A 20,056-nucleotide genomic window follows, 5' to 3' on the forward strand; every position below is an offset into this window, starting at 1 on the left:
GGAATACTTCTGTATTTCCCGACTTTGCAGGCTGCATAAATCTCCTATCAACTCAGGCAGGCAGTGTTATTAATACGGGGCGCCGTCCTGGAGGAAGGCCGGCCTTTGTCAGGTGGGGCCCAGGGGAGGCCAGAGGGCCAGGGCCAGGGCCAGGCAGGGGGAGGTGAGCGCCAGCCGCTCCATGCACCCTCCCCCGCCAGCCCGGGCTCGGAGAGTCTGCAGAGGGCTGGTGGGCGACACGGGAAGGGGCACAGTTGTCCCCCACTCGCCTCCCCGGCCCAGACTCCTGGTTTGCTCGGCCACCCCCTCCCTCCCCCTGCCCCACCCCCCTTGCCGTGAGGGCACGGGACCCTGTCCTGTGCCGCTGGGGTGCTTCCAGGTCAGGTAGGGCCTGATTCTCAGCGGCAGGGGTGGCTGGGCCCACGGCCGCCCCCCTGAGCTGCAGACCCGCTTATGAGGCTGAATTAGTGTCTGACGGTGGGCATTCCTGGAAGAACCCTGGAGGCCCCGTGGCCGGGACCTGGCGTGTTTGGTTTTCGCTGGGGGTGGGGTCCCTGCTATTTGTTTACGAATTCTCCAGACGAATGACCTTCATGAAGCCTGTGTGAGTGTGAATGAGGCTGCGTGAGTGTTTGTGTGAATGCATGTGTGTAAGAGCATTCAGTGTGTGCGAGTGAATAGGTGTGGGTGGGTGTGCGACAGTGTGTGTGAGACAAGCGTGTGCGGGCTGTGGGGAGCGCGGAGGTTGACCCTGGGTCTGGCTGTTCCTTAGAGGAGAGAAGTCGGCCCTTGGGGTCCGGCCTGGCTCTGCGGCCCCGTGGCTGCAGCAGCTCACTTTCCCACTTGGAACCTCTGTTTTCCAGCGTGTGAAATGGGGACGCTCATGTCCCTGAAGGTCTGCGGGGGACGGATGGGATGCTACTGCGCGCACTGGGCGGCTCGGCAGTGAGGGGACCTCGGTGGCCTTCATCCGGGACAGGAGGGGCCTGAGCTCTGGACCAGGGATGGCGTGTGGCTGCTTGCTCTTCTGGGGACAGTGGGGGGCTTCAGGCAGGCCTCTGGGATGGACTCTTCACCCTGGTGTTTGAGGCCAGAGCTGGGACCCCCTGAGACCCGGCGGGAGGAGGGGGCCACCTGACCCTTCTGCCTCGTTCTCCCCACTGTGTGAAGACACATTAGGGTCACATGCCCGCTGACATTGGTGGCACAATTGGGGTTGTCCTGACGGTCTTGGGGCAGAAGGCCCCTTGCTTCCATCAGATCCACAGGAGGGCACCTGAGCCCAAAGTGCAGGGTCCCCTCCTGGGCCCGCCGGCTCTATTCCACGGCTCCTGGGGACATCCCGGAGTTTAATTGTTTAGCCCGAGTTTTCCCGGCTCTTGCTCGCCCCCTGCCCCTCACACACACTGGAACTGAGGGCCCTGACTCAGGAGGCAGGAGGCGAGAGGGCCAGGTTAGATGGTGAGCCCAGGGGCCTGGGACCACTGGGCACCCGCCCCTGCCTTCTCCCCTGGCTCCCAGGGGCTGCGTCTTGGTCGGAATCGGCTCCTTCGTAAGGAGAGCCATCCCTCTGCTCCTCACGGCCTGGCTGAGTCTGGGCGCTGGGGCCGTCCTGGGGAAGGTCGCCTGGGCAGCACGGCAAGGAGGGCCCCCCGACTGGGCCAGGGGGAGCTGCGTGCCCTGGGCCTGGGTGCCAAGGTGGCCCCGGGCTGGCCTCACAGGCGTGAGCGCGATGCTGCACCCCCGGCGGTTGGCCGGCCGCATGGTCCGCATTCACAGCTCCCCAGGACGCCGTCTGCTCCTCTTCCACATCAGCACTTCTGTCCTTAGGGGAGGCCTTCCCTCCGTCCATTCCTTCTACAGGAGAGCAGGCTGGCGCAGCTCTAGGTGCTGGGGACTCATCTGTGAACAAAACAGAAAAAATTCTGCCCTTGGGGCCGACCCCGTGGCCGAGTGGTTAAGTTTGTGTACTCTACTTCAGCAGCCTCGGGTTCTCAGGCTCAGATCCTGGGCGTGGACCTAGAGACAGCTCATCAAGCCATGCCGTGGCAGTGTCTCACATAGAGGAACTAGAAGGACCTACAACTAGGATATACAACTATGTACTGGAGCTTTGGGGAGAAAAAAAAGAGGAAGATCGGCAACAGATGTTAGCTCAGGGCCAATCTTCCTCAGCAAAAAAAAAAAAAAAAAAAAATCCTGCCCTCCCAAAGCTCACCTTCCAGTGGCCAGTGGAACATCTTATGATGATGGAATAGTCTCGATCTGTGAGCTCAAACTGGTAGCCACTGCCCGTGTGTGGCTGTTGAGGACTTGAAATGTGACTAGTATGACAGGGGAACTGGACGTTTCATTTTATTTAATTGTAATTAGTTTCAGTTTCAATTTGAGTAGCACCTGTGGCCAGCGGCCCCCCGCCCCCGGACAGTGCAGATCTAGTGGGAGGAACACCCAGGTTAGGAGCGGGTTTTCCACGTGGTCTTGCTCAGGGAAGTACATGTGTCTGCAGGAGGCCCTGCCTGACACTTGCAGGGGTGGGATGGGAGGAGCATTTCTGACCAACAGCCGCCGCCTCTGCTTAAAACACAGCAGAGGCAAGAATGTCACTCCGCCAGAACACGGCTCCTTGAGGATGGGAGACCTTCGCTTACGTTGGTTTTTAGGTTTAACTTCTCATCTCATCTCATGTCTCCTCTCATCCAGCCCGGGGCTTGGCCTTTCAGGGGCTGCTCAGATAGCTTTTGAATGAATACGTGAATGAATGCATGACAATCCCAGCTCTGCCATTTGCCAGCGGTGTAACCTTGGGCAAGTTCCTTAACCTCTCTGTGCCTCCGTCAATGGGGATAACAACAGCACGACCTCCCAGGGTTTGTTATGAGGCTAAATTGGGGTAAGGCACCCCAAGTATTTGGTGCCGGGTCTGGCGTTGTGCTCTGTACGTTTTCACTTTTATTAGTGATAGAGGAAACCAGGTCTGAGTGGTGGTTCCTGGGCGCCTCCACCGGCCGCCTCGCTCCCTCTAGGTCCATCCTTCCTCTGCTCCGCCGTCTTGGGGAGACCTGGATTGCATTTGGATATTAGCAAGTGTCACGCTCACTTTCAGAGCTTAAGGAAACGGAGTCGTCATCACCTCTAGTCCCTTTGTTTGGAAACTGAGCCCAGAAACCACAAGTGACCTGGCTGGGGTCACACAGCTGCTCGGTCAGCCATGGAGCTGGGACCCATCCTGCGTGTCCCGAGTCTTGGTCTAGTGGGTCCTCATGGGTCACTGTCACCTACCTGAATAGACTTGTCCTCACCAGGCAGCTCTGCTGACGTCCACCCTCTGAGGAGCCCACTGGAGCGACGGGCTCAGGGACGGCCGGAAACGCCCTGGCCTGCCCCCTCCAGCGAGGAAACTGCTCTGGAGGCGACCTGGCTGGCCACCTCGGGCCCTGCAGCCTCGCAGCCAGGCTCCCTGGGCATGTGACTTAACCTCACCCAGCCTCAGTTTCCTCCTTTGTTCCCCGGGGCTCCTGCTGCCGTGCCTCAGAGGCGGTGATGCAGAGCGAGTGAGGTAACTGCCAGCCAGTAGCTGGGACCTGGGCTGGTGCGGCCGAGGACCTTGGGAAAGTGGCCAGAATTAGAGAGCCTTGAATAGGGGCTGCAGCCACCACTCACAGCCCCGGAGTGTGGCTGCCCATGGCCTTGGTACTTGAGCCACAGCTTGTCCCATCCAGCCTGGCCTCCAAGTCACCCTGGGGGCACCTGTCCCCAGGGCCCGGCACTGCCTGGTTCTCTGCAGCCCCTGCCAGGCCAGCTGCCTTCATTTCCCCTCTCCCAGGGGCCTGATGTCGTCACTCAGGGGCAGCCTGGAGGCCTGAGGGGGGGAGGTGCATTCCCACAGCCAGATCCCCTCCCTCCGCCCCCCCTTCCCCTCCATTCTCTCTCTCTGCCTGCTCCCCATCCTTCCTGACCCCCCCAGCCCGGCCCCAGCCCCCACTCCCCCCAGGCCCCTCCGCTTCCCCCCGGGGCCGCCCTGTGCCAGCTCCTGCCTGTGTGAATGTCTCATCTCTGATTTTATTCGCTGGGCTCCAGCCCATTTGCATAATCCACATAGTCACCCTGGTTTTAATTGCCCACAACTCTGCAGAAAGATCATGTGGTTAAGTGGTAAATCATAATTAGATAAATAATTGGTTTGGCCACAGCAAGCTGCTTTTGTTACACCTGCCATCTGCTGGACCCGTTTTTTCTTCTGGCCAGAACAATGCGGTTCTGATGACAGAGCATGCTGCTTCTCTCTCGTGGGGGGGCGGGGGAGCCAGAGGAGGGGGCCAGGCGGAGGGGGGTTGAATGGAGGGGCTCGGAAGCAGAGCCTGGAAAATTGCCCGGTTGCTGGGGTCCGCGCCTGGCCTGCGTGTTTCTCTCTCTCTGAGCGGGCGCACCACACATTCGCCGTTCATTACCCGGCTTGGTTAATGCATCAGACTGGCAAATTTGACTTCTTTGCAGAAAAGGGAGGGAGGAGAGGGGCCGGGGGGGAGGAAAGGACCAGCAGGGGCTGCTGGAGGCCTGGCCTGCCTATGGTTTGTCGGGTGGCCCTGACAGCCAGGGCGGGAGGCGGGCTGTGGAGGCCCTGGGCCTGCTCCCGGGGGGCTGGGGGGCAGGTGGGCAGAGGTTAGAACCCTCAGACCTCCCTGCCCACCGCGGTCAGCTTCTCCATCTGCTCTTTGCTGCAGGCGCCTTTATTTTCCCTGTTCCAGGCCCCATCTGTGTGCCCAGGAGTCTCTAGGGGAATTGGGGAGCCCGTGCGGGCCAGGTCGCCTGGCTGGAGCCTTTGCAGGGGCCGTCTCTGCCTTTCACGCTTCTCTGCCACTGAGCCTCAGTCCCCTAGGCCACCGGGAGCTGCTTCACACGGTCCTCACTCACTCGCTCATCCAGGCATTCGTTCATTCACTTAGCCAACTCAGGATAAGCATCTACCTCCCTTATGAGTGTTAAGTTCTAGAATTCATCCCAAGGAGTCAGTCCTCGCTGTGTGACTTGAGCAAGTGGCCTGACCTCTCAGAGCCTGTTACTTCATCTGTAAAAGAGGGCTCGTAATGGTCTTGGCCTCGAGGCCTCATTGGAAGCATCGCGGGACATGATGTGGATGAAGTCTGTCCAGTGATGCCTCCGCTACATAGATGCCCGGTGCCTGTGGTCCTTGCGTACCTGACTGCCAACGATGACCGCTAATTATGGGAACGGCGCCGCCCGCTGCCCTCCAGAGCGTTAATGGAAGCCCACGAGGCTGCGCTGAGTGCGCTAATGGAAGAGGCGCCCAGGGCGGTGGGGAGAGCCCAGGGAGGGAGGGGCCTTGGAAAGGAACCCTGGTGGTGCCGAGAGGAAAGGCAGGGGGCCCGCCCAGACCTGGACAGGGACAGACAGCCACCGAAGCCCCATCACCGGCTCACGGGCCCCTCCGCAGACAGCGCTCTCCCTGGAGGGCCTCACAAACTGCCTCTGTCGGCCTTGTTTATCTGGTCTTCTAGGGTTTGCATCTGCAGAAACCCAGGAACTGTCCTTTCCCTTTTCCTTTTCAGCCTGACACAAGACAGCCTGAGAGCTCAGGGCCTTTCAGAGACCTCGACTGAGAAGGGCTGGGGAGGGAGGGGTGTGCCCTTCTCGCCAGAACCCCTCGGGGCAGATTGCTGGCTCACTGGCGTCAAGGTCTTATTGACTAGAAAACACTTGTATCTTCCTTCCTGAAAACCCACTGATGCCTGTTGGGAAAACTCTGGACACGGTCCATGTGGCTGGGACTTCGGAATGTCAGATATTTTCTGTGTTTTCCATCCATCCACCCTTCCATTACCTACCTTCCTTCCTTCTATCTGTTTATCATCCCTCATCCATCCGTCCGTCAATCCATCATCATCTTACTTCTTTCCTTCCGTCTGTCCATCCACCCATCCATCTACCCATCCATCCATTATCCTCCTTTTTTCCTTCTTTCCATCTACCCACCCATCATCCATTTTTTTTCCTTCCTTCCATCTACCCATCCACCCATCCATCCCCCCACCCATCCATCTACCCACCCATCCATCTACCCACCCATCCATCCCCCAATCCATCCATCTACCCATCCATCCATCCCTCCACCCATCCACCCACTCATCCACCCACCCTCCACCCACCCATCCTTCCACCCATCCATCTACCCATCCATCCATCATCCTCCTTTTTTCCTTCTTTCCATCTGCCCATCCATCATCCATTTTTCTTCCTTCCTTCCATCTACCTTCCACTCATCCATCCCCTAATGCATCCATCTACCCATCCATCCGTCCCTCCACCCATCCACCCACTCATTCACCCACCCATCCACCCACCCATCCATCCATCGCTCCTCCCATCCACCCACCCACCCACTCATCCATCCACCCACCCATCCCCCCATCCATCCCCCCATCCATCCATCTACCCCTCCATCCATCCCTCCACCCATCCACCCATCCATACATCCATCCTTTCTCCCATCCACCCACCCACCCACCCATCCCCCCCTCCATCCCCCATCCATCCCCCATCCATCCATCTACCATCCATCCATCCCTCCCTCCACCCATCCACCCGTCTATCTATCCACCCATCCACCCACCCATCCATCCGCCCATCCACCCATCCTTCCACCCATCTACCCATCCATCCACTTGTCCATCTGTCCATCCATTATCCTCTTTCCTTCCTTCCTTCTTTCTATCCATCCACCCATCCATCCATCCATCCTTGATCCCTATACTTGGTCTAAAGGCGGATCTTTTCTCTGGCAGACACTTGGCCCCCTCCTCCATGGCTGTGCCACAGCTCCCAGGAAGGGTGCATTTGTTTTTCTGCCTCCATCTTGACTGTCCCCCTAAAGGGTCCCCTGAGGGAACCTCAGCTGCAGACCCCGTCCCTAACTTGGGAAAGGAGGCCTCAAAACAATTCCCCGCGAGGAGCGTCCTTAGACTCCTGTAACCTTCCAGACTGCAGCTTTCCAGGAGACCGCAACCGGGGGTCTGAGCCTGCTGTAGCCATGAGCTCTGGATTCTTCTGGAAGCCCCCGTTTCACATAGTCTGCCTAGTTTTCTCCATGAGCCCACAAGTACCTCTCAGACCCAATAGCTCAACCTTTGGCTCACAAAATGTGGTCCTTTTTATATTCTAAGTCTGTGCTGTCCGGTATAGTAGCCACTGGCCACATGTGGCTATTTAGATTTAATTTTTAAATTTTAAATTGAATAAAATTAAAAATTCAGTTCCTTGGTCTCACTGACCACATTTCAGGTGCTCAGTGGCCACACGTGACTGACGACGACTGTGTGGGACAGCTCAGAGAGAGAACATTTCAGGCATCCGAGACAGTTCTAACTGGACAGCACTTTTCAAAGTGTTTTACTCATGCAGAGTCCTAAATAATGAAAAGATGGGCCATCCTCAGCCATTGCTGGTCTCGGGTTAGATCTTTTCTCCATTCTCCCAATAGGGAGGGAGGACTGAGCTGGGAATCAGATTGGAATTTTCATCTTGTCTGTGGGGCTGTGTGACTTGGATTTAATCACTTAACCTCTCTGGTCCAGAGTGATCAGATTTGGGGACATTTGGAAGAGACAGTGTGCTGCTGTCTTTTGGAATGGTGGAGAGAAAAGTGAGACACGGGCCAGAATAGATCTGTCGTGTGGCCCAGGCTTAGAGACACTGTACTTGTCAAAAACGTAAAACCTAAAAATGGCTGGCACACCAAGATGCACTTCCTCAGAACTGGACTCTGACGGCTTCAGGGAGAAAGTTTATCTCGTCTACAAAAAACAGTCTGCCAGGAAAGATGCTTTTCATTCTCTGTCTCTCTCCTCCCGGGCATGTGTCCCGTTTCTTTGCTGTCTCATCTCCCAGAGGGGAGGCTGGACCCCACGGCCCAGAAGGTTCTGTGCAGTGGATTCTGGGTCCTTGTGTGCTGTGCTTGGGTCTGTCAACCCCAGGCCTGGGCTGGTCGCTCCCACCACCGTGGGGCGGCTTGGGTGGGCTGCCCCCGCCCTGCCTCTCGTCCTCCGTCCATCTAATTGACTGCCCTGAGCGTGAGGCCGTTCCATGGGGAGCGGTGTCACCCCATCAGCGGGCATCGGTTGTCACGGGAGCACCCGCACCCCCCCAGCGAGGTCTGGCTTTCTGTGCTCTGTGTCCCACCTCCACATGATGCACGTCAGAGACCCCTCTTTGATCTGTCAGGAACTGCAGTGTGCTTCACAACTGCTTAAGACAGCGCCAGGCGCCAAATAGCCGAGCGGGGCCACCTCATCCCCCTCGCCGGACCCCCGCGCCCTCAGCTACCTCGGAGATTCCTGGCAGGGGCGGGGGGACTCTGCCTTCCAGGAGCTACTGGGAGGTCCCCCAAGTGGGATGCTCTGGGCTGGGGCTGCTCCCCGCAGTGGCTGAGCGCCGGGGAGGGGTGGCCGGGCCGGTCCCAGCCTGGAGACCCATGGCGCTGACGGGGGTAACCGGGCCATGGAAGCCTCTGGGCCCCTCCCTGCAGCCTCCTTCCTCCTACTCCCCCCTAATTATTTTTCTTGGATGTTGTGAATTAAACCTTCCAGTAACCACAGGAGAGTCCCTGGGTGAGGCCCCGCTCACATCTCCGCGCGCCGATAGAAGTTGTTAAATGAATAATGTTGACTTACGCTGGGGACCCAATTCTCTCTGAATATAATTCCCCTTCGAGTTACGGGGAGCTTCCTGGAGAAACCGTAAAAATAATAAACACATCTTCATATCAGAGGTTGGTAATGCTGCTGGGAATCCTTTTCAGGGAGAGAGGCGGGGAAGAAATAAATTAAAATTAATTTTTAAAAGAGGATCATGCCACAAGCCAGCTGACAGAGCCAGCTGGGGTAATGGGGTGCTTCTCAAAGGGTGAGCCCCGGGGCGCCCCCTCGGAGTGGGGGTGGGGGTTACCTGTTGAAAACGTGGATTCCTGGGCTCCCCCCTCCTCGTCCCCCCAGATTAGAATGCGGGTGGTGGGCGTGGTGGGGGAGCCCTGGGAATCCCGTGTTCTGTCCAGGCGCTTCCTGGGGAGGTGAAGTTTGGGGATGGTGGGTCCATAAGAAGAGCAGTGGGTGCGTCTTGAGAACTGGCCTCCTGTCACCATCGGCCCTGGCCAACTGTGACAACAAGCTCTTGCATTTCACCTCTCTGGCCGGCTCTCCGTCTGAAGAACTGCCAGAAGCAGGCGGAGGCAGCTGGAGGAGCTGGGGGGGACACAGCGCAGCGCTCCTCCCTCCATCCCTCTTCCTCCTCCTCTCCCTTCCTCCTGAAAGCCCAGCCAGCTCTGAACTGTGTCACCTGTGAGACAGGTGAGGTGTCACCCCAGCCCATGGGCAGGGCTCCGAGTCTCCTCTTTGTAAAGCAGGAGGGCGACGGTCCTGTCCGCCGTGACAGGCAAGGTCCCCCCGCGGGAGCATCCGCAGCCGTGACCGTGTGCCCCCCTCTCTCCTTGTGCCCCAGGACGGCCTCCAGGTGTCATGTAAGCCTTTCCTCCCCCAGCTCTGCACAGCCAGCCGGAGAGACACGGGGTCACCTCCAGACAGCACGGCTTCCAGCCGGGCCTGCCGTGGCCGTGCCACCTCGGGTTATTAACGGCAGCGCTCACATGTGGGGTCAGGCGGCCTGGGGACTTTCCCAAGGTCACAAAGCAATTTGCTGGCTGAGCCAGGAATAGAACTCCTGAGCTGGGCTGTGCTAACCCTGGGCTCAAATTGCTAGGCAGGCAGGTCTATACGGGGAGCGGTGCGAGCGGTGCGGGGAGGGGAGGGAGCCGCCACGGGTCCTATATGTGGGCCAAGGGGAGGGGCTGGGAGCTGTCATCCCGCATTGACGGTGAAGGCCGGCCGAGCTTTCTCCACTGTCACTGTCATTCCTGGGAGAGGGACCGTTTGAACTCTGGGCGAGAGGTTGGTGTTGAGTGGGGACGGCCGAGTTTGTACTGGAAGGCCCCAGAGGTCTGCCTGTCTGTGGGTTTCTTTTAAGATCATCGGGGAACATTTAAAACAAAACAGAAAACCAGCCCTTGTTTCCTGGTGACTCTTTGCAGAATATTCTTGCCGTTCTTAGGGGGAGGGACCGGCGTGGCCTCCAGGATGTAGGACCCCGTGCAAGGGCTGGTGGGAAAAAACCCATCCTCATCCACTCTGGGAAGGCGTCAGCTCTCTAGAGAGAGACGGCTCTGCATGGACTCCGGGAGCTTCCCGCGTCCCGTTTTCGGCTGGGTTTATTTTGGGGGTGGGAGGGATGTGGGGAGCCCTTGTTGCTCATGAGGGATTTGCGTCCTCCTGGGGGCTCCTTCATTTCATTATATCACTCCAGCAAACATTTATGTAGGGGCTCGTGAAGGTCCAGAAACGAGTAAGACTTGTTTCCTCTCCACCAATGAATGGCTCGGCCCCTGGTGAGCGCAGGGCACAAAGTCAGCGCCGGTCACCCCCTAGGAGAGGAAGGTCAGCTTCCACCAGAGGGGGTTAGAGCCGCATCCCGGAAGGCTACCTGGAGGAGGTGGAACGGAAGCCAGGGCCTGAGGGAGGCGGTAGACAGCAAACAGGGGGATTTGGGCAGGGCTGGGGAGGCAGCCGGCAGGGGGCGCAGCCTGGGCAACAGGGAGAGACGCTCTTCATCAAAATGAACCTGTCGAGAGGCCGCATGGGAGGACAGGCAGGACCAGGGAGCGTGGTGGGGCCCTGTGCATCTAAAGAGACTACGAGACACTTCTGGATCAGCCTGTGTGGGGTGGTTGGACATGTGGGGTGGCTGGCGCATGGATTTGCAAGTCCTGACCGGAGAGATGGGAGCCTGAGGTCTGAGGGGCGAAAGTGGAGACCTAAAACAGGACAGGAGGCGAGGGCGGAGCGGTGGGGGATGAGCAGCCCCGGAGGACCGCAGGAGGAGGTGGCACAGCCATTGGTGCCTGCCAGACGCGCTGTGGAGCCGAGCAGAATGAAGAGATGGGGTGACGTGGAGGGCACTGGGGACCTTGAGGGGCAGGGTCACAGTGGGACCAGGCCAGCCCAGGGTGGAAGCGAGTGGGTTGGAGGCTGGGCGCGCAGAGCGGCCACTGGTGGGAGGCTGGCTGGGAGGATGGGAGCTTCCCAGCCCGAGGCTGGAAGAGCCAGGCAGGAGGGGCAAACAGGTGGAAACTGAGGGAGTGATGCCCGGTGCCGGGGCGCCTCCGCGCCGACTTTCGCCTGGGTCCGCAGACACCCGGAGGATCTGAGGCAGCTGGCCAAAGCCTCGACACCAGGAACTGCCAACGGGGAAAATGACGCTTTAATGGGATGCTTTCTCCTGGATGATTTCCTTTTGTGAGACCAAATTATAAAGACATAAATACAACAAGAGAGGGAGCGAGCGGCTCCTCGCAGCCCCGTGAGCCCGCCGGAGACCAGGCCCCGGCGCTGACCTCTGGTCCCAGGGCCCGCTGGCCTGGTGGTGGTGGTGGCCAGGGCCCGGTGACGCCGGTCCTCTGCTCACATCAGATGTTGCTTGTCTGTGTGTGTCGCTTGTCCAGTCAGTGAGCAATAAAGGCAACTGGGATTTGATTGTCCAAGTGACAGTCTGGGACTTTAATGACAGGCAGTAGCTAATTAATCCAGAAATTTCTCAGCAGCGCTGACATCCGGAGAGGATGGGACGGGGGCCGGGGAGGGAGGGGAGATGCAGGCGAAGAGGAGAGGTGGGTACAGTCCTGGAACGAGGGCTCCTGGGTTCAAACCCCCGCTCAGTCTCCCTCCCCTGGAAGCAGAATGCCAGGCTCACAGTAGGCACTCAACAGATGTTATGCCAGGAAACCACGGTGCCGGTTAGCCACACCTGGCGCCGAGGAGGTAGGGTGAAGGCAGGAGGAGACGGGGCAGGGACACCATGCAAATGCGTGTGCAAAGTCACGGATTTCAGGGATATTCGATTCGTAAAGAACTTGAAGCCTTTTAAACATGCAAAGAAAATTGGGGGATGGGGACTCTGGAATAAGTTTCTGAGGACCCCTGAAAGTTGGTGTGGGTGTTAAGGGAGACCTTGCAGGCCTGGCCAGTCCAGGGTTCTAGAACATCTCCTGGTCTGTTGCTTTAGCAGGGTCCCGTGGCTGGTCCCACCCAGCTCTGTCCCATCCTTGGGGTGACCAGGAGGAGAGCAGGTGAGAGATGGTACCATCCTGGGCCTGGAACCCTTCTGGGTGGCAGCCTGGGTGGAGGTCCAGGTGCGCGGTCCTCTGAGCTGACCAACAGACCAGGAAGAGAGGAAAACCCCTCAGCCAGCACGACGGCAGCTGGTTAATCTTTACAAAGGAGGGTTGTCCCGAGAAGCTGCTGAGGGAACCACCCAGATTTCTGCGTCCACGAGGTGCCCAGGCTCAGAGGGTGGACGTGTGCTGGCTGCAGGGGATGTGGCATGGGGTTACGGGGGTGCTCGTGCCTTTCCCCGCAAGGGGCCACGCTGGCTTCTGGTCTGGGGTCCAGGATTGGGGGGGAGGTCCCCTGGTGACCTCCGGCAGGCCTAGCTTCCCTGTGCTCTGTCCCTGTCCCCCAGGCGCACCCAGGTCACAGCTGGCCGCTTTCCAGCCCAGCGGCCAGGTGGCAGGAGCGGCTGCAGCCCTGCCCGGGGACAGGTGTGTGCCTCTCGGTGTCACGACCTCCAGCTGCTCAGCGCTCTCAGGGCACGGCTGTAGAGGGTGGAGGAAGGCTCGGGGCCTCGGGGGTGGGAGCTCCGATGGAGGGGGACACTGTGAGCCCCAGCCTGGGCTGCTCAGAGGTCAGGTCTGTAGAGGCAGCACTGAGTGTGTGTGTGTGAGAGAGAGAGACAGGGTGGAGGCTGAGCATGGCAACAGGCCCAGGAAGCAAGATACACCTCAGTGTGACCAGTTTCTCTCCAGATGCCTGAGAGCCGCAGATGTGGCAGAAGGGAGCTTTCCGGAGACGCTGGTCCTCAGGGCCATCTGCCTCGGGGTTCCCCGGGAACTGCAGGCCCCGCCTTGCCTCCCCAGGTCAAGCAAGGGGGCCCTCAGACCAGATTCTTTTCTTAAATTGAGGTGGAATTCCCATAACAAAATTCACCGTTTTAAAGCACATTAACACAGTCACCAAGTTGTGCCCCCACCACCTCTATCCTGGTCCAAAACATTATTTTCACCCCAAAAGGAAACCCCGTTCCCATTAGCAGTCACTTCCCTCCTGCCAGGTCCTGGCAACCACTGCTCTTCTCCCTGCCTGTATGGCTTTACCTGTCCTGGACTTTTCTCTGGATGGACTCACACTGCGGTCTCCTGTGTGCGGCTTCTTTTACTGGGCATGCTGTTTGCCAGGGTCATCCGCGCAGTAGCATGATCAGTCCTTCGTTCCTTTTCATGGCTGGATAATACTCCATTTGCAGATGGACCACACTTTTTTATCCATCATCAGCTGGGGGACACTGAGGTTGTTTCCACTTTCTGGCTCTTAGGAATAATGCTGCGAGAACATTCGTGTCCAGGGGTTTGTGGAGACATGTGTTTTCTGGTCTCCCCGTGTTCCTCCCTGTTGGAATAGCTATCAGGACTCCTTTCCTTTTTGCGGTTGACTAATATTCCCCTGTATGGACAGATCACGTTTGTTCATCTGCTCATCTGTGGGGACGCTGGGTTGATTAGATGATTTTTAAGACGCATCTCTGAGAAGCAGGTCCTGACTGGGTGCCGTCAATATTGAAAAAAATGACAAAACCAAGAAACTTTGGTGGCCTGTGGGGTCCCATCCTTCTCTCTGGCTGTCCCCCTCTCCGTCCGGCTACACCCTGCAGGTGACCAGCAACTAGGACTGACCCTGCAGCCAGCACAGGGCTGGGCTTAGGTGGGCACTGGCATGTTTCCTGGAGTGTGCGTGATTCCCAGCTCTAACTGTGTGGGGCAAGGGAGGGCCCCTCCTGCCAGGATGCATGAGGGTGCACAGGCCCGTCTGCGCTGCCTCCTCGTGGCCCACGCCCCGGGGCTGACGTGCTCTCCCCACCGCCGCCCTGCCCCACTGCAATGACGCTGCACAGCGTCTCCTCATAAAACTTTTTATCCGCCCTTGCCTGTCCATCCATTTCCTCCTCACACCAAATGTAAGGCATCCTGGTGAGCTCTGGCTGTGCTCCAGGCGCCCTGTGAGGCCCTTTCTAGTTCATTGTCTTGTATGGTCCTCACTAAAACGGGGGGAGGGGTCGTGCTGCTTGCCCATCAACAGCTGGCAAAATTGGTGCACAGCCAGGCGGTGGTCACGCAAGCATCGGTCCACGGACCCTCTGCCCGCCACGCTCACGTCCCTCCCAAATGCTAGTGTGCTCTCCGGAGCCACGCTTTTAAATTTGCTTTCTGGATGCTCACAGAATGAGGTTCCCACCAAAGTGCCCAGGAAGCTGTGTTTAGGAAGAGATGGAGAAAAGCTCACGGAGGGTGTGCAAATAAAGTGCTCGAGAGGGTGGCGCTGTGGGGAGAAAAGGGACAGGAAGCTGAAAGACAGTTTACCGGTTGACTGGGGCCTTGAACGCCAAGCCAGGACTTCTGGGCGTGGAAGTCATTTCCTGATGGGAGCAGAAGTTGTCAAGATGGAATGGTCCACTCTGACACTACCATAAAAGGATGGGATATTCCTGGTGCCGTTTCTGTTTGTCATTGTCAAAAACTGCGTGTGTGCCCGTCTGTTTTGGCCACCATTCTCTGCCCCGCCCCCCCCCACTCTGGAAGTTTCTGCTCCTGCCCTGGAAGCAGAGCCTGGGAGTCTGTGCCCGCACATCCCATCCGTGCAGGCCTGCCAGGTAGACGGGATTCGGCGCTGAGGATGCTGAGCGCCCTGCGATTTCGTAAAAGCCTGCTAAAATAAGACCACTCAGGAACACGTTCTCTCCGGGCTTCACACCACAAACGTTGACAGTAGGAAAATTTGGCCAGGTTTCTCTCAAAAAATGAAAAATGGGAACGAGGCATGCAAGGAGATGAAAACCCGGCCCCCCCAGCCCAGGCAGCAGTGGGGAGGGGGGACGTGCCCTGGGAGCCCCTCGTCCAGGCAGTGGCATGGCGCCACCCCAGAGGGCTCTGAATACGGAGGGGGTCTGAAGGGGTGCCGGGAGGAGGGGACGGGGCCGCTGGGCCACTAGGGATGGGCTCCTTGCAAACTCTTCTTGCTGCAAGCTGCAGCCTGGGGGCCACTTCCCCCCATGACTTCCCTCCCTCTCTGCCAGGAGCCAGGAGGAAGGACAGGTTGTGGAGAGCAGCCTGAGGCTCTGGCCAGGTGGCTGGGGGATGGGCAGCGGCTCAGCCAGGCCACCATGAAGGTGCAGGACCCTGGCCCCCCACAGCTCAGCCTGGAAATGCCTCGGGACTCACACCATTGCCTGGCTCCCGAGTGGGTGGGCAGCCGGGAGGGTTTCTGCTTGATCCGTGGCAAGGCCACCCAGGCCAGCGTTGGCGGACTTGTACCCTGCAGGTAGCAGCAGGGGCATGCGGGGGAGGGGCAGGGGAGTCACTGGTGCAGAAAAGTCCAGAACTACCAGCCCCAGGGCCTCTGTGGACCCCCAGCAGCCCGTGCAGCCTCCCCCAGGAGTCGCTGCCCCCTTTGAGGGTCTGAGCATCCCCCCCTCCACCCCCCTCCCCCTGCCTTGGCCTGGCCCTGGCGTATAAAGTTTAAAGGTTTAAAATGCAAATATTTCTCTTTTATAGATGCCAGCTGTCTCCAGAGAGCGCGTTTCCTCGCTGCTCAACTTTATTGTCCAATTAGCTTCCCATATCTGGGTACTGGAGAGCCCGGGGGCTGGGGGGGAGGGGAGCGGGAGGGGCGAGGGGAGCAGGGGGAGGGGAGCGCAGGCTCCTGCGGCGGTTCCGGGGCTGGAAGCTGCTCCCCAGGGGACTGTGTCTGGGGAGGGGCGGGGGAGCCCGGTCAGGGGGGGAGGGGTGCGCGCCCCTCCCCCAAGGTTGGGGGACACCTTTCAGAGTCCGGGCTCCAGCAGGAGAGGCAGGAGCTGGGGCGGGGGCGGTCAGTGGCAGGGGTATTCTTTTCTTATTTAAAAAAAATAAAAGCGGCCAGCCCCGAACACACTGGCTTCCTTTTAGTCCCTCTCGAGCGTCCCCCCTCCGCGCCTGCTTTCTAGCTGCGCGGCGGCTTCCCCATTCACCGGGGCTCGGCGGCGCTCACAAAGCGAGGCAATTAGAATTGAAAATCTATGCAAAACAGCTGTTCGCTGATTGTGAAGGAGCGCAGCTGTGCGCTGGGTGCAGCTTGGGAGCCGGCGCGCAGAGGGCAGGAAGTGTCGGGCCAGCCCGGGGTGAAGAGGCGAACTCCTGGACCCGCGGCCGCGGGAGTCGCTGGGCCCTCCCCCTTCCTGCTCCCCCGGAGGTGACCTTGGCTACTGGAGGGCCGGCTGCGATGGCGCTGCGGCGTGGGGGGCGGGCTCCCAGGGCCAGGCCTGGACTGCCCCCAGCACCCTTGGAGAATCTGGCCCGTCTTTAAGGAGGGCCGCAGGGAGAGGAGGGGGCTCCTTCTCCTTGACCCCCTGTGCTGGTTGTTTCCCTCCATTTATCTGTTCAGGAGATCGGCGTTAGATCTGCAAGCACAGAGCTTGCCTGGTGGCCAGGGCTGGGTCACATCTACCAGACAAGAGTCCCTTTTCCCCTCCAGGCACCCACTGTCTTGCCAGGGGGAGGGGAGCCCTGCTCCCTCCATCACAGTGAGGCCCAGACCACTGTTCCCCACCCCCAGCCTGTTAAGGATGCTCCTTCCTGGCCCTTCCCTGGGAAGGTAGCTCAGGAGGGCGTCCTGGGAATCCGTAATTTACACACACTCCCTCCCCTGTCATCTAAGACCTGCTGCCCCGTGCCACGGCTATCTGAGTGGGACGCAGTGCCCGGAGAGATGGATTCCAGCGGCCAGGATGGGAAAAGCCTTCTTGGAAGAGATAAGATTTAAGGCCGGCTTTGAAGAATGGAGAGGATTTCTGGCTCAGTGATAGCTGGCTGGATGGAGAAAGAGGGCACGGAGTATAAGTGGTGGGGGCTTGGCCGCAGGGCGGGAGGGGCTGTGCAAATCCCAGGGTGCCAGGCTCTGAGTGATGGGTCTCCCCAACCCCCTGGGGAGGAGGACAGTAGACTTTGAGGCCTGCAGCCCCCCTCTCCTCGCAGGTGTTTCTGCAGCAGGTAGTTAGTTCCAGAGAAATGCTGCCAGGTGTAGGTGGACAACTGGGGTCTGGATCAGGCGTGGATGGAATTTGTGTGCCCTACGCAAGTTAATTAACCTTCTCGGGTCTGCTCGCTGGGCTCTGTAATGGAGGTCACACAGCCTGCCTTGCAGGGGCCCAAGGATTAGTTGACACGAGGTGAGCGGCCTTGGCACATGCTAGATGTTTGGTAAATGGCATAAGTGATCGTCCCTTCCCACTCACAGTGAAGTCCTGGTCCCTGATGCTTATTTGCCCACCCGGTTGTTGAATGAGATGCGGGGGTGATGCAAAGACGACGGTGACCTGCAGCCTTTATGTGCAAGGAACAACTGGGTAGGGTGGAGACACTGTTACACTGCTGTGCGTCCTGCTGATCCCAAAAGGACGCCGACTGACAAAGAGCAGGACGGCAGGATCCCCTTCCTGGTTTCCAGGGCCGTCATAGACCAGGGGCTGGCACCTGTGCCGGGACTCGGTGGGGGACAGTCGAAGGCAGTGCTTACACTCCTGGGAACCTCACCTGGCCCAGGTGGGTGCCCGGCTGGTGGTGTTGACGGGTTAAGTTGCCATCCTGTCCTCCTGTCTTGCCAGTTCTTTGCTGCCTTGAAGTGTTTCTCCTGTCAGCACCTCCCGCCCGTGACTGTCGCCTGGTCTTTTTGAGCTGGTTACTGAGAACCAGCCAGGCATTTTCAGTTCTGTATCTGGGAAGGGTAGTGCCAGCAGAGCCAGTGCTTGGTGTGTTTGTTGAGTGACTAAATGCCCACCGTCTTGGTTAGAGGCACTGCTTTCTTACTGGCAGATCCCTTCTGGGCCTTTCCACCTAAACCCTTTCTCAGTGCCCGACCTCAAGGGGTGGGTTTAAGGGGCTCTGGGTCTTATCTTTCATGGAAACCTTTCTCATGCTTTCAGCCATGCAGGTGTCACACGTTCTGCAGGTGTCACAGGTTCTAGGCTCATGGAGGTGGGGCTGGACCCCTGCTTCCTGCCCCAGGAGGCACAGTTCAGATTGGCAGGGGTCTGGAGTGCCCACCAGCATCCTGTTGCCCCGGGCCCAAAGGAAGCAGGACCCCGGTGGCAGTGTCATCAGGGCAGGTGTCCCCGCTCCAGGAGGTGTCCCCACACAGCCCTGGCATCTTTCTCTTTTACCCCAAGCTTCTTTCTCTGCCCGGTTTCCAGGCAAATGAGAATGAGGAAGAGAAGGTCCCAGGAGGAGGAGTGCTTTGCCCAGGAAGGGCTCTCGGTTGGCTCCGGAGGAGAGAGGAGGAGGAACGTGCCTGGAGGGAAATGGAGGGCAGCCAGCCTGAGCCCCGAGTGGCGGGAAATTAGGAGTCAGGCTACAAACCTCGTTAGCGAGGAGCGCGGGCTGCAGGAGAGCAATTCCCACCCTTAAACTCGGAGGCCGTGCTCCCGGATTACTAATTTCCTCAGGCCGGGCGCACTGACAGCGAGTGTCATCCATCTCCCCAGGGCCAGCCCGCCTGGTGGCCAGCCAGCATTTTCTGGCCGGGGCGCACACAGCCAGCTCGCTGCTGCCCCCCGGCGGCCGCTGGGGTTTCCTGCAGCTCCCCCGTCGGCCTCAGGCCGCCTGCGCCGGGAAGGGGAGACCCAGGTGGGAGCAGCTCCAAGCACAACTCCCCTTGCTCCAGTGCGCACGTGACCTTGAGCAACTGCGCCTCAACTTCCTCATCTGTGAAACGGGATCCGACCACCCGTCTTGCAATCCAGAGGAACCAGATGTCTACAAGGGGAGACATCTGCCAACTCTAAAAGTGAGCCAAATGAGAACCCGCAGTGGCCACCCCACACATTTTTATGTTTGGCCCTCATGGTCCTCCTCAAAGGGGTGGAGGAACGTGGCCGCCCTGCCCCCTAGGGCCTCCGCAGGGCTTAAGGGAAAAATGCAGGAGCTTGTGTCCCGGTGAGAGGAATTTGGAGGCTGGGCCTGGGTGTCCGGACCTGGGGGACAAGGCAGGGAGGAGACTCCCGGCCAGGTGCGAGAGGTTCGTTTGCATGTTCCTTCCCTCCCCCCCCCGCAGCCTGCAATCCAGGTGGGAAAGGGTTGGAAAACACCTCCCCCCGCCCCCCCCCCCCGCCCCTGCCCCCGAGGTTTTAATTTTGTTTTTAAGGCCTTAGGCCAGTTGTTGAATTCTCTCCTATTCTCTCCTAACTCCTCCCCCCTTGCCCCGCCCGTAACTCCCGGCAGGGATTCAGACCCCCTCCCCCGCGCTCTGGCCGCCAGGCCCGGTGAATCTGCTGGCCGTTGCCGGGTATAAATTCCCCGAGGCCGCGCTGTGGAGACGCCGTGTGGTGCAAGTTAAAGCTTCGGGCGAAGGCCGAGGCCCGCGGGAGGGAAGCGCGGCCGCAGCGGGGCGGGGGGCCAGGGGAAGCGCCCCTCCCGCGCGGTGCCAGGACTGGCCGGCGCCCGCAGGTAGGAGCCAGTAACGGCCCCCGGCCCAGCCTCGCCGGTCCGCTTCCCTTTTCGTTTGTGGTCGGCCAGGAGCCTTGTGCAAGGCGGGGGGCTGACCCGCGTGCCCTAGCGTGCGCTCGGTCGAAGGTGGACCAGGGGAGTGGGTGGCTTGGGGGCGACCGTCTGGTCCCTGGCCCTCGCCCCCCAGCGGGCGCACAGGCGGGTTCTGCTCCCCGCTGGCGCGGGCCCCGAATGCTCCAGGCCCGCCAGCGTCATCGGGAACAGATGGATGGGGGGTGGCAGGCGCCCAGCGCTCCCTCCCATCGCAATCCGGGCTGGCGTGGAGAGGGAGGGAGGAAGGCGGGGGAGGCTGGGCCCGCAGGGACGGCAGCGTGCGCGCCTGCCAAGCGCGGGGCGGGCATGTCCCGGGGCAGG

At 59.5% G+C, this 20,056-nt stretch overlaps 1 protein-coding gene across 7 annotated transcripts in view; it reads left to right on the plus strand.

The window, feature by feature from the left end:
• The window catches only part of GSE1 (Gse1 coiled-coil protein), a 404,616-nt gene that overhangs the window by 329,039 nt on the left and 55,521 nt on the right, over positions 1-20,056 (plus strand). Inside the window, exon 1 of one of the 7 annotated variants that reach the window (XM_044761018.2) lies at positions 19,623-19,642. The exons of the other annotated variants lie outside the window; for them this stretch is intronic. The gene's annotated coding sequence lies outside the window, so the exon portion shown is untranslated. Of the gene's footprint in view, positions 1-19,622; positions 19,643-20,056 lie in introns of those variants that run through there. 7 annotated transcript variants of the gene reach the window in all.

The sequence above is a fragment of the Equus asinus genome, chromosome 28, assembly GCF_041296235.1.
Source record: "Equus asinus isolate D_3611 breed Donkey chromosome 28, EquAss-T2T_v2, whole genome shotgun sequence".
Lineage (NCBI taxonomy): Eukaryota > Metazoa > Chordata > Mammalia > Perissodactyla > Equidae > Equus > Equus asinus.